Raw genomic sequence first — 12,356 nt, forward strand, 5'->3', positions numbered from 1 at the left:
GTTAGACTGAGCACACAGACCAGGGCTGGACCGTGGTAGGCCTTGCACACCCAGGGCACGGGTTTGATTATCAGATCTATTTACATATTTCTCATCCACTTGGACAGGAAAAGGATTTGCAGCTATGGAATTTGGACTTTGTGAGCCACGGGGAGTAAAAAGGTTTTAATAATAAGAGCGTTGTGACTGGATTTGTGTGTTAGAAAGATTTTCAGATTTTCACAACTGACCTTTCAAATGCTAGGTGGAATGAGTTAAACGTTGCATCTTTCCGAGGGTGAAAGAACTGTAAAAGGCAAGCTTGTATTTACAAAGTGGAGAATATCTCAGAAGACTTAGCTTGTTATGTCTGTTGAATTCTAAATAACAATGGTTACGGTTAGGATAAGACCTAAGGATGAAGAGCACGTCATCTTTTCTGCTGCAGGAGTCCTCTGAAACTCTCCTAAGCTTCTAATGTCATTAAACCTTACAAAGTCTTATCTATAATACACAAAGTGACCCCCTACCTAGACAGCCAGAAAACAGAAATCACTAACATTTGTATAACTCTCTATGTTCATTAAAGACTTTAATTCGACTTTCTGTCTTGATTCCACAACAATTGGATAGATCAGTGTTACTTTTGTCTCCGCTTTACAGGTGAGGAGACTGTGAATCAGAAAGATAAAGTGACTTGCCTAAGGTAGCAGTTGGTCAGGGGAATGGGGCCTGAGTTCTCTGACTCTACATCCTCATGTTCCTTCCACTGCAGCCTGCTGATCATCAGTAGGGTGACAGCCAGACTACCTTCACAGAGATGAGGGGCTGTCATCTGCACCGGAAGCTGCCCCCAGTTTACTGATGATCTTGGTCATGTCTTTACCCATCCAGTAGGAATACTCACTTGCTCTCTAATTGTCAGGATGTTGTAAGAATATGATACCAGGACTTCCATGGTGGTGCAGTGGTTAGGAATCTGCCTGCCAATGCAGGGGGCACGGGTTCGAGCCCTGGTCCAAGAAGATCCCACATGCCACTGAGCAAACTAAGCCCATGCGCCACAACTACTGAGCCCACATGCCACAACTACTGAAGCCCACGTGCCTAGAGCCCCTGCTCCGCAACAAGAGAGGCCCCCACAATGAGAAGCCCGTGCACTTCAATGAAGAGTAGCCCCTGCTCCCACAACTAGAGAAAGACCATACGCAGCTACGAAGACCCAACGCAGCCAAAAATAAAGTTTATAAAAATAAATAAATAAAAGCTTTGCTTTAAAAAAAAAGAAAGAAAGAAAGAAAGAAAATGCTACCACTCTGCAAAGAGCAGAGTACTAGGCAAGCGTAATGCTCATCTGTATTCACTTGGTACAACAGCCTGATCCCCAAAAGCCGAGAAACCATCCATATGTTAGAAATGACAGCAAAATATTTTCCCCTTGAACCTCTGTCACATGGAGAAGGGAAAACAGAAATAGGTCGTATCTCTAATGTGTTCCTCTTCCAGATTACCAAAAGGGAAGGCACACTTTTACAACCAGTCATAGTGACACATAAACCAGGCATTTAAAAAATCACTTATAAACTAGCAAAACAGTGGGCAAAGTTACTTCACCTTTCAGGACCTGCGAGGCCACATCTGTAAAATCATGGGGCTGGACCTGATGAACTCTAAGGTCTCTTCCTGTCCTGAGACTGGATTATTCTACGCATAAGTGAAACAGGTTCATGTAAGATCTGATTAAGACCTTCTTGAACCTCCAGAGGTGAATACCGGGAATGCAGTTTTTAAAGCCTACTTCTTGCTGTGAGCATCACATTACTGCACCCCCTCCTCCAACTTCAGAGAAAACAGAGCCCAAACTGATTCATAAACAGCCACAAGAGGAAGACCAGAGGTGTGAGAAGATGACTTCTTGGATAACTCAGCAGCCTGAAGAGAAGCTCTCCTCTTTCTTCTCTCGCTGTAGTAGCTACAAGAAGGTAAGAGTCCCCAAAAGACAAACAACCCAGTTTAAAACAATGGGCAAAGGACCTGAATAAACATTTCTCTAACAAAGATATACAAATGGCCAACAAGCACGTGAAAAGATGCTTCACATCATTAGTCAACATGCAAATGTAAATCAAAACCACAATGCATGAGATATGACTTCATGCCTACTATGATGGTTATAATCAGAAAAGGGGACAATAACAAGTGTTGGCAAGGATGTGGAGAAATTAGGACCCTACTACATTGCTGGTGCAGATGCTGTGGAAATCAGTTTGTCAGTTCCTCAGAAAGATAAATATAAAATTACCAGATGACCCAGCAATCCCTCTCCTAGATATACACCCAGAAGAACTGAAAACAGGAACTCAAACATATATTTGTATGCCAGTGTTCTTTGCAGCACTATTCACAATAGCCAAAAAGTATGGATAAGCAAAATGTGCTATATACATACAATGGAATGTTAATCAACCACAGTAAAGAATGAACTTCTGATACATGCTACAACATGGATAAACCATGAAAACATTATGTTAAGTAAAATTAGCCAAACAAGAAGGACATATATTGTATGATTTCACTTATATGAAATACCTAGAATAGGCAAATTCAAAGAGACACAAAGTAGATTCAAGGTTATCAGGGGATGAAGGGAGGAAAACAGAGAGTTTTTGCTTAACGGGTACGGGTGTTTGGGTGATGAAACACTTTGGGAAATATAGATAGTAGTGATGGTTGTACAACATTGTAAATGTAATTAAGGCCACTAAATTAAACACTGAAAAAAGGTTAAAATAGCAAATTTGTGTTTTTATATATTTAACCACAATAGAAAAAAAAGAAGGGGGCAGGACTTGCCCCCATTGAGTGTGTAGAGCAAAGACTGTTGCTCACCATCCAGTTCTCCAAGGATCGAGTCATCACCCACTGCAGTCGCTGACCTCCAGGACACCCTGAAAGGAATTCAGGACGAAAAACAAGATAAGGCACTCTGTGCTTTGGAAAAACACCCTTAGATAGTTAGGGATATTTCAGGAAAAAATTTTAATGGACCCAGATTCCTACATTTTCCCATACATAGAAACTCACTAAAACTATTAACTGAGAAATCTGTTCCTCATGATGTATATGTGATTGCATGCATTCCCTAGCCATAATCATATATACATAGTGGCTTCTTCTCCTACCTCTTCGGAGCAATCCCCTCAGAGCTACTGAGAGGCTGTTTCCCAGGCAACAGTCCTCAGTGAAGTCCCTGAATAAAACTGAAACTTACAACTCTTACACTGTATATTTTTCTTTCAGTCAACAGATGTCTAAGCAGTCTGAGGCCACCAGGCTTGTTGACCTGCCGCCAGTGCAGGAGAAAGAACACCACAGAGCAGGGCACCAGGGCGTAGCCTGGTTGAGAGGGGCGTATGGTCCCGTTGGGTTCCTGTTTCCTGAGGCATGCAGAAGATAGATTCCACAAGTGGCTATAGACCCCGCGTAGGAGGCCATGAAGGGCAGATGGCCATGAAGCTTACAAAGGACTACCAATGCCAATGGAGCATGCAGGATGGAGACGCATCAGCAAGGCTTAAAGCAATCCCTACTGCTTCCACTGGGCCTTCAAGCAACCAGCCAGAGCAGTGAGAATGGTCAAAAGAAAGGTAGGAAGAGGTCACCATCTGTGTCCCTTATGCTTGTCCCTGACTCAGTCTCAGAGAGGTAAGTAGGAGAAGGAAAGGGGAAGATGAAAGGGAGCCCATGGTGCCAGGTGCCTCTAACCTCTAGATCCCTGGAACTACTAATCCAGCATGAACTGGGGGGAGGAGGAGGAGAGTTTTGAACTTAATTTCAGATAGATGTTTTTAAATGAAGAGATTGGGGCTCACAAACTGAAGTGAGACTGTTCTGAAGAGCCCAGAGCGACTAAGTACAAGGAACCAGACTGAAATATCATTAGGGGAGCTGGCTCCCAGGAGGAAAAGGTGGTTGAGCAGAGCAAAGGTAGTAGAAGTTATTGGACAAATAAATCATTCACATTTATACCACAATGAGTTGAGTCTGTTTAATACACAGGTTACATACTGTGCGAGATGTCTGCCAGTGTTCTCCAGTACCCGTTCTCTCCATTCCTTCCCAGTAGGAGGACTTGCAATCCTAAGCTGAACAAATATCCACTCAGAACAGAGAATACGTTTTCTATCCGCCATTCCAACTAAGTCTGAACATGTGCCTAGATTCTGGACAATTGGATAAACATGAAAATATGTGGCAGCTTTTGGAGACCTCCCTCAAAAGGTCACTGTCATATCCTTTGCTTTCATCCACTTTCTTTTTCAAGTATTCCTCCACTCTGCATCTTAAGATGGTGGCTGGGGCTCTAGCTAACATCCTAGGTCATGAGGACAATGGTTGAAACCTCAAGATGGCAGAGGCGTAAACTCTAAGGATTCTTGATTCCTGGAAACTTCAGGGAATAGAACCACTACACACCAGCCCTGGAGAGCCTAACTTTTATACAGAAAGTGGGGTGGTCTATATCTTTAAAGCCACTGTTGTTTTAGCCCTCTGTAACTCACAGCTGAACCTAATTCTATATGAAACATGCAAAATATATTACCACAAAATAATCTACAGCTAAAATGTAGAAAAAATAAGAACTGCATGGTACCTCTTCCCCTCCGCTTAGTCAAAATAACACAGATACTAAAAAACAGTATTTATGGAGACCTTAGGCAAAGAATCTTACCAGAGCTTCATAAGCGTTCTTTCTCTAGTTTTCTCAATTGCAGCCACATAAATAGGTATTACTGTTCACATCTTAGAGACGGAGACACTGACACTTAAAGAAGATAAGTAACTTGTCTAAGGTCACACAGCTAGTATCTGCAGAGCCATGATACAAACCCAATCTGTCTTCCTCCAGAGCCATGCTCTTAACCACTACACATCACACCGGCCTAAACATTCTTGCAAAGATTTATTTGTGTGGAGATCTGGGATAGATGGAACTGCAATAACATTTCACAGAATTCTTATAATATATACAGAAGGGATTTGTTTGGTGTTGGGTGGTGATGGTATTTTGTAATTAATAAAACAACAAAAAGTTGTAGGTTTTGCTATCTTGGCTACTATATCTCATACTACAGGTCCACAATACGGTTGTTTAAACAAATTGTAAATAATTAATTCTCAGTCTGCTTATAAATTAAGAAACGGTGTACTACAATGTGAACCCAAGAATATGCTGGAAGACAACCATTAAAAGATGTATAACATTGAGAAAACGCTGTGATAACAAACCTACGATTCTGGCCAAACAGAGCAGGTAAGTAGCTACTTGCGATAGATCAAGCCAAGCAGATTATTTGAGCTTATCTGTGTTGCTATTGCAGAAAGCAGAATTTCTCTGAAAAGGTTGTAAAATTTCACTACCTTTGATAAAGAAGCTGAAACGTTAAACTGGAACATTAAAATAAGACATTAACCTTTAGTGACCAATTAGTCTGTACACACTGGTTAAATATTTCTAAGAGAGTGCTGATTCTAATTTACTGGCATTGCTTCAGAAAGTGGTTTTCAGGAATATTCATCAGAGAACCAATAATTCCTTACACTGAGTCCATGCCATAGTACAGAGATTGACATATTGTAGATGTTTAATAAGTATTTGATAAATGAAAGAATAGGTTGATCAAGGTGAATGGATGGTGATTGGGTGGATGAATGGATGGATGATTGAACAGATGAATATGAATGGTGTTTTACCAGCTTCAAGTAATTTTTATAGGTATTCTATCATGACCTTCAAAAGCCTCCTGTGAGCAATATGGCTGAAAGACAGCCCTCACTTGTATTACCCCTTCAACAACAGCAGGTTGGCATACACCCACTAACAAAAATGTCTTTGTGGGAGCTGTGGGATCCAGCACCACATGCCAAGGGACTTGGGAGGAGTATCACCCACCCAGGCACCAGGCAATAGGCATACAGACCTTGGTCCCAGGCTGTGGACTCTGCAGTGGCCCACAGACTGGCTCCAGCCCCTCTCAGCTATGGTTCAGGAGCCTCTGGAGAACACTGTCTTAGATAATCACCCATGGATAAGAGAGCCTTTGTGGAAGTCCAGAGGTCCAGTGAAGTTCCAGCAAAAAAAAAAAAAAAATATATATATATACACACACACACACACACACACACACACACACACACACACACACACACGAATTTGGATGCATTGGAGATAGTAAGAGGAACAACTTGACTTTACCCATGTCACCCCTCCCCCAAAGTAGCACAGCTCAGTGCCAAGAGAGACCATCTGTTTCCTACTGAAGGGGAGAGAGAGTACGTGAGTGAGTACCTGGCTTCCACAGATGTGCAGGACTCTGCCAAAGAAGTGTATTTCTCTCTCACCCCAGCCAGAGTACTGTCATGATCTGCATGACTAGGAGGCATGAAGAGGCTGGGAGAGCGGCAGACAGAATTCTGGGAGGGCATTAAAGGGATGTGGATCCTACTGAAGGCATCATGGACTCGATCAAGAAGCCCTCGCATGAGCCATTGGGGTGCTCTGCCCATGGGTCCCCCCAAAGCTCCACGTGCCTCACGTACACACACGCCTACCCTGTGGCTGGATCTGTGTGCACTCCTGATGGCAGCAAGAGCTTGCCCTGGCAGATAGCTAGTGAGCACACACAGAAAGGTGACCTAAATCTGCAGACCAGGGAAAGACCACAAACTTAAGCTTCAGCATTGCCCTTGAGAAACCAAAAGGAACACCTCTCAGTACCTTGCAGGATCAAGAGAAGGTACACAAGCTTAAGAATTCTGTCACAAGAGGGATCAAGTGAAGGGATGGAAAAAGATACTCTATGCAAATGGAAACCTAGTGAGCAGAGGTAGCTATACTTATATGAGACAAAATAAATTTTAACTCAAAAGCTGTAATAATAGACAAAGAAGGTCATTATATGATGATAATAATAATAAAGGGGTCAATTCACCAAGGGGTTATAATAATTGTAAATATATATGCACCCAACATCAGACCACCTAAGTATATTAGGCAAGTACTAACAAATCTGAAGGAAAAAAGAAATAACAATAATTGTAGGGGACATCAATAACTCTTTCAACAATGTACAGATCACCCAGACAGAAAATCAGTAAGGAAATGTTGGAGTTAAGCCATACTTTAGGCCAAATGAACCTAAGAGACGTAGACAGAACATTCCATCCAACAGCAGCGGAAAAACACATTCTTCTCACATGCACACTGAACATTCTCCAGGATAGATCACTGATAGATCACAAAACAAGTCTTAGTAAATTTAAGATTGAAATCATATCAGATATCTTCTCCAACCACAATGGCATAAAATGAGAAATCATAACAGGAGGAAAGCTAGAAAATTCACAAATGTGTGAAAACTAAACAACACACTTCACAACAACCAATGAGTCAAGAAGAAACCAAAGGGAAATAAAAAAAAATCTTGAAACAAATGCAAATGGAAACACAGCATACTAAAACTTATGGAATGCAGCAAAAGCAGTTCTAAGAGAGAAGTTTATAGAGACAAACGCCTATGTTAAGAAAAAAAGAGGGACTTCCCTGGCAGTCCAGTGGTTAAGACTCCACGCTTCCACTGCAGGGGCCGTGGGTTCAATCCCTGGTCGGGGAACTAAAATCCCACATGCCATGCAGTGTGGCCAAAAAAAAAAAAAAGAGAGAGAAAGATTTCAAGTCAACAACCTAACTTTATGCTCAAGGAACTAGATAGAAAAACAGGAACTAACTAAGCTCAAAGTTACCAATAGGAAGGAAATAACAAAGGTCAGAGCAGAAATAGAGACCAGAAAAACCATAGAAAAGATCAATGAAACTAAGAGCTGGTTTTCTGAAAAGAGAAACAAAATTGACAAACCTTTAGTTAGCCTAAGAAAAAGAGAGAAGCCTCAAATAAATGAAATTAGAAATGAGAGAGGAAGACATTACAACTGACACCACAAAAACACACAGGATCATAAAGAGATTACTATGAACATAAATTCTATAACCTAGAAGAAATGGATAAATTCCTAGAAATATGCAACCTACCAAGACTAAATTATAAAGAAACAGAAAATGTGAACAGACCAATAACACATAAGGAGATTGAGTCAGTAATCAAAAATTTTTCAACAAAGAAAAGCCCAGGACCAGACGGTTTCCCTGGTGAATTCTGCCAAATATTTAAAGAAGAATTAAACCGATCCTTCTTAAACTCTTTCCAAAAATCAAAGAGGTGGCACACTCTCAGACCCATCTTACAAGGCCAGAATTACCCTGATACCAAAGCCAGATATGGACACTATAAGAAAACTACAGGCCAAAATCCCTGATGTACATACATGCAAAAATTCTCAATAAAAAATATTAGTAAACTGAATTCAACAGCACATTAAAAGGACCATACACCATGATCAAGTGGGATTTATCCATGGAATGCAAGAATGGTTCAATATATGCAAATCAGTAAATGTGATAAACTACATTAATAGAAGGAAAGTTAAAAATTATATGATCATCTCAGTAGATGCAGAAAAAGCATCTGACAATATACAACATCCTTTCATGATAAAAACTCTCAACAGTTTGGGTGTAGGAGGAATGCACTTCAACATTAAAAAAAGGCTTTATATGACAAGCCCACAGCTAAAATCATAGTCAATTATGAAAGGCTGAAAGGTTTTCCTCTAAGATCGGGAACAAGACAAAGGTGCTCGCTCTCACTACCTCTACTCAACATAGTACTAGAAGTCATAGAGCAATCAGGCAAGACAAAGAAATAAAAGGCATCCACATTGGAAAGAAAAAAGTAAAATGGTCTCTGTTTGCAGATGATATAATCCTACATATAGAAAATCCTAAAGACTCCACCAAAAAACTATTAGAACTAATCAGTAAAGTTGCAGGATACAATAACATTATACGGAAATCAGTTGTATTTCTATATACTAAAAACAGTGTATCTGAAAAAGAAATAAAGAGAAACAATAAAATAGAGGGGCTTCCCTGGTGGCGCAGAGGTTGAGAATCTGCCTGCCAAGGCAGGGGACATGGGTTCGAGCCCTGGTCTGGGAAGATCCCACATGCCACGGAGCAACTAGGCCCGTGAGCCACAACTACTGAGCCTGCGCGTCTGGAGCTCGTGCTCCGCAAAAAGAGAGCCACAACAGTGAAAGGCCCACGCACCGCAATGAAAAGTGGCCCCCGCTCGCCGCAACTAGAGAAAGTCCTTGCACAGAAATGAAGACCCAACACAGCCAAATAAATAAATAAATAAACAAATTAATTAACTAATTAATTTAAAAGTTAGAAATTTAACCAAGGAGGTGAAAAATCTATACACTGAAAATTATAAGATCTTGATGAAAGAAATTGAAGAAGACACAATTGGAAAGATATCCATATTCATGGATCAGAAGAATTAATATTGTTAAAATGTCCTTACTATCCAAAGCTATCTACAGATTCAATGCAATCCCTATCAAAATTTCAATGGCACTTTTCACAGAAATAGAAAGACAACCGGAACCATAAAATTCAGACAGAACCATGAAAGACCCTAAATAGCCAGAGCAATTCTGAGAAAGAAGAACAAAGCTGGAGGCATCGCACGTCCTGATTTCAAACTATATTACAAAGCTGTAGTAATCAAAACAGTATGGTACTGATACAAAAATAGACACACAGACCAACAGAACAGATTTGAGAGCCCAGAAATAAACTCTCACATATACAGTCAACTAATATTCGACAGGGAAGCCAAGAATAATCAGTGGGGAAAAAGATGATAGGCTCTTCAATAAATGGTGCTGGGAAAACTGGATAATCACATGCAGAAGAATGAAATTGGACCCCTATTTTACACTATTCACAAATATTAACTTGAAATGGATTAAAGACTTAAATATAAATAATGAAACTGCAAAACTCCTAGAAGAAAAAATAAGAGAAAAATCTCCTTGACACTGGCCTTGATTTTTTTTTGTGTATGATATCAAAAGCACAATTAATAAAAGCAAAAATTAATAAGTGAGACTACATCAAACTAAAAAGCTTCTGTACAATAAAATCAACAGAATGAAAAGGTAACCTACAGAATGGGATAAAATATTTGTAAACCATCTATCTGATAAAGGGTTAATATCCAAATTGTATAAGAAATTCATACAACTCAATAGTCAAAAGAAAAAAAGAAAGAAAAAATTTAAATCCAACTTAAAATGGGCAGAGGAACTTAACAGACATTTTTCCAAAGAAGACATACCAACAGGTACATGAAAAAGTGCTCAACATCTAATCAACAGGGAATTGTAAATCAAAACCACAATGAGATATCACCTCACACTTGCTGAGATGGCTATTATCAGAAAGACAAGAAATAACACGTGCTGGTGAGGATGTGGAGAAAAGAGAAACCTTGTACACTGTTGGTGGGAATGCAAATTGTTACAGCCACAAGGGAAAACAGTATGGAGGTTCCTCAAGAAGTTAAAAATAACTACCATATGATCCAGCAATTCCACTTCTGTGTATGTATCCAAATGAAATGAAATCAGGATCTCAGAGAGATTGTCTGTATTCCCATGTTCACAATAGGCAAGATATGAATAAAACCTAAGTGTCCATAAATGGATAAAGAAGATGTGGTGCATATACATATATATACACACACACACACACACACACATATATATATGTATATATACACGCACACAATGAAATATTATTTAGCCATGAGGAAAAAGGAAATCCTGCCATTTGCAACAACACTGATGGACCCCGAGTACATTATGCCAGGTGAAATAAGTCAGACAGAGAAAGCCATATAGCGTACGATCTCACTTATATGTACAATCTAAAACTTCCAAACCCACAGAAACAGAGACTAGATTGGTGGTTGCCAGTGGGCTGCAGCGTGAGGGAAATGGGGCAACGTCAGCCAAAAGGTACAAACTTCCAGTTATGAGATGAATAAATGTTGGGAATCTAACGTACAGCATGGTGACTGCAGTTAACAATACCATATTATATACTGGAAATTTGGAAATTGACTAAGAGAGTAGATTGTAAATGTTCTCACCCCCCAAAATAAATAGCAATTACCTGAGGTGATGAGATGTTAACAACCTTATTGTGGTAATCATTTCACAATACGTAAGTATATCAAATCATCACGGTGTACACCTTAAACTTACAAAATGTTGTATGTCAATTATACCTCAACAAAGCTGGGAGTTGTGGGGAGAAAGAAGCATCCTGGCAGTAGGCAAAGTATGATTATACTCGTTTGAAAAATAGAATATTGAGGCCCTAAGATTTTGAGAGATTTGCCTAGCCAGATTTGCTACGGGAATCCTTCTCCCCGGAAAGTATAAGAAAACGTTTATTGCTTACTGTTTTGAGAAGGAAGAAGAAGAAATGCCAATGTTATGAAGTATTCCTTGAACAAAGCCATGATGTTTCACTCTTCTGTGTCCACAGTGGATCGTATTATCCAAAGACATTCACAATACTATCCTCTTACCCGTGACTGGACACTCTTCCCGTTGAGATACGAAGTCTAGGTTCTCAACCCTTGAATCTGGATTAGTTTAAGATTATGGCAGAAGTGAACTATATGACTTCTTAGGCTCGATCATAAAAGGTAAAGTAGCTTCTGCTCACAAACCTGAAGACTGCTCTCCTTTCCATCCAGCCAAAGATGCTCCATTCAACATGGGGAACTTCTCTTTCCCCACTATTATTACAACTCTGATAAAGGTGTCTGCTTTCTCTCAGTCTCCTTCAAGTTTCCCACTTAGAGCACTTTTTAAGTAAGTTCTCTTGGGGCCAAACTGTGAATATTCAAGTGGCACCACATTTTCTCCAAGAGCCCCACATAGTAATCCAAAGTCAGCTTTATTATTTCCGTCAACTGATGCAACAGTCTAAATGGGGCTCTTGGTAGGCAGCATGGGGTGCCAAGATTCCCTGGCTGACTAAACTGATCAGACCCCCACTGCCTCCAATCTGTAACCCCCACTTACTTAGAAGTATTCGCAGAATTATTTACAGAAATTGTTTAATTATTTTGTATACATAATTTTTGTAGTGGTGTGTACCTGGGATATCTCAGTTTGCAGAAGACACAAAGCCACTTGCTAGGACTTGATAGGCTACATGCAGATAGCACAGCACCATTACTAAGCCTAGTGCTCATAGGAGCCGCAGGCTGAGTTATGTTCCTCTCACTCTTTGCCACACTGTATAGGAGAGATTTATTCCAGTTAGCATCTCCACTTCATTGGGAAAGACTAGGATTCAACATTTTCATATTTTTTCTTTATTAACCATTGCC

General features: G+C 40.1%; 1 long non-coding RNA gene across 1 annotated transcript in view; it reads right to left on the minus strand.

Annotated features, from left to right (window-relative positions):
* Nucleotides 1–12,356, minus strand: part of LOC125960575 (uncharacterized) — an 89,273-nt gene that overhangs the window by 55,189 nt on the left and 21,728 nt on the right. Inside the window, exon 3 of the long non-coding RNA XR_007470381.1 lies at nucleotides 2,869–2,927. This is a non-coding gene — a long non-coding RNA (uncharacterized LOC125960575). The remainder of the gene's footprint in view (nucleotides 1–2,868; nucleotides 2,928–12,356) is intronic.

Source organism: Orcinus orca, chromosome 11 (assembly GCF_937001465.1).
Source record: "Orcinus orca chromosome 11, mOrcOrc1.1, whole genome shotgun sequence".
NCBI lineage: Eukaryota > Metazoa > Chordata > Mammalia > Artiodactyla > Delphinidae > Orcinus > Orcinus orca.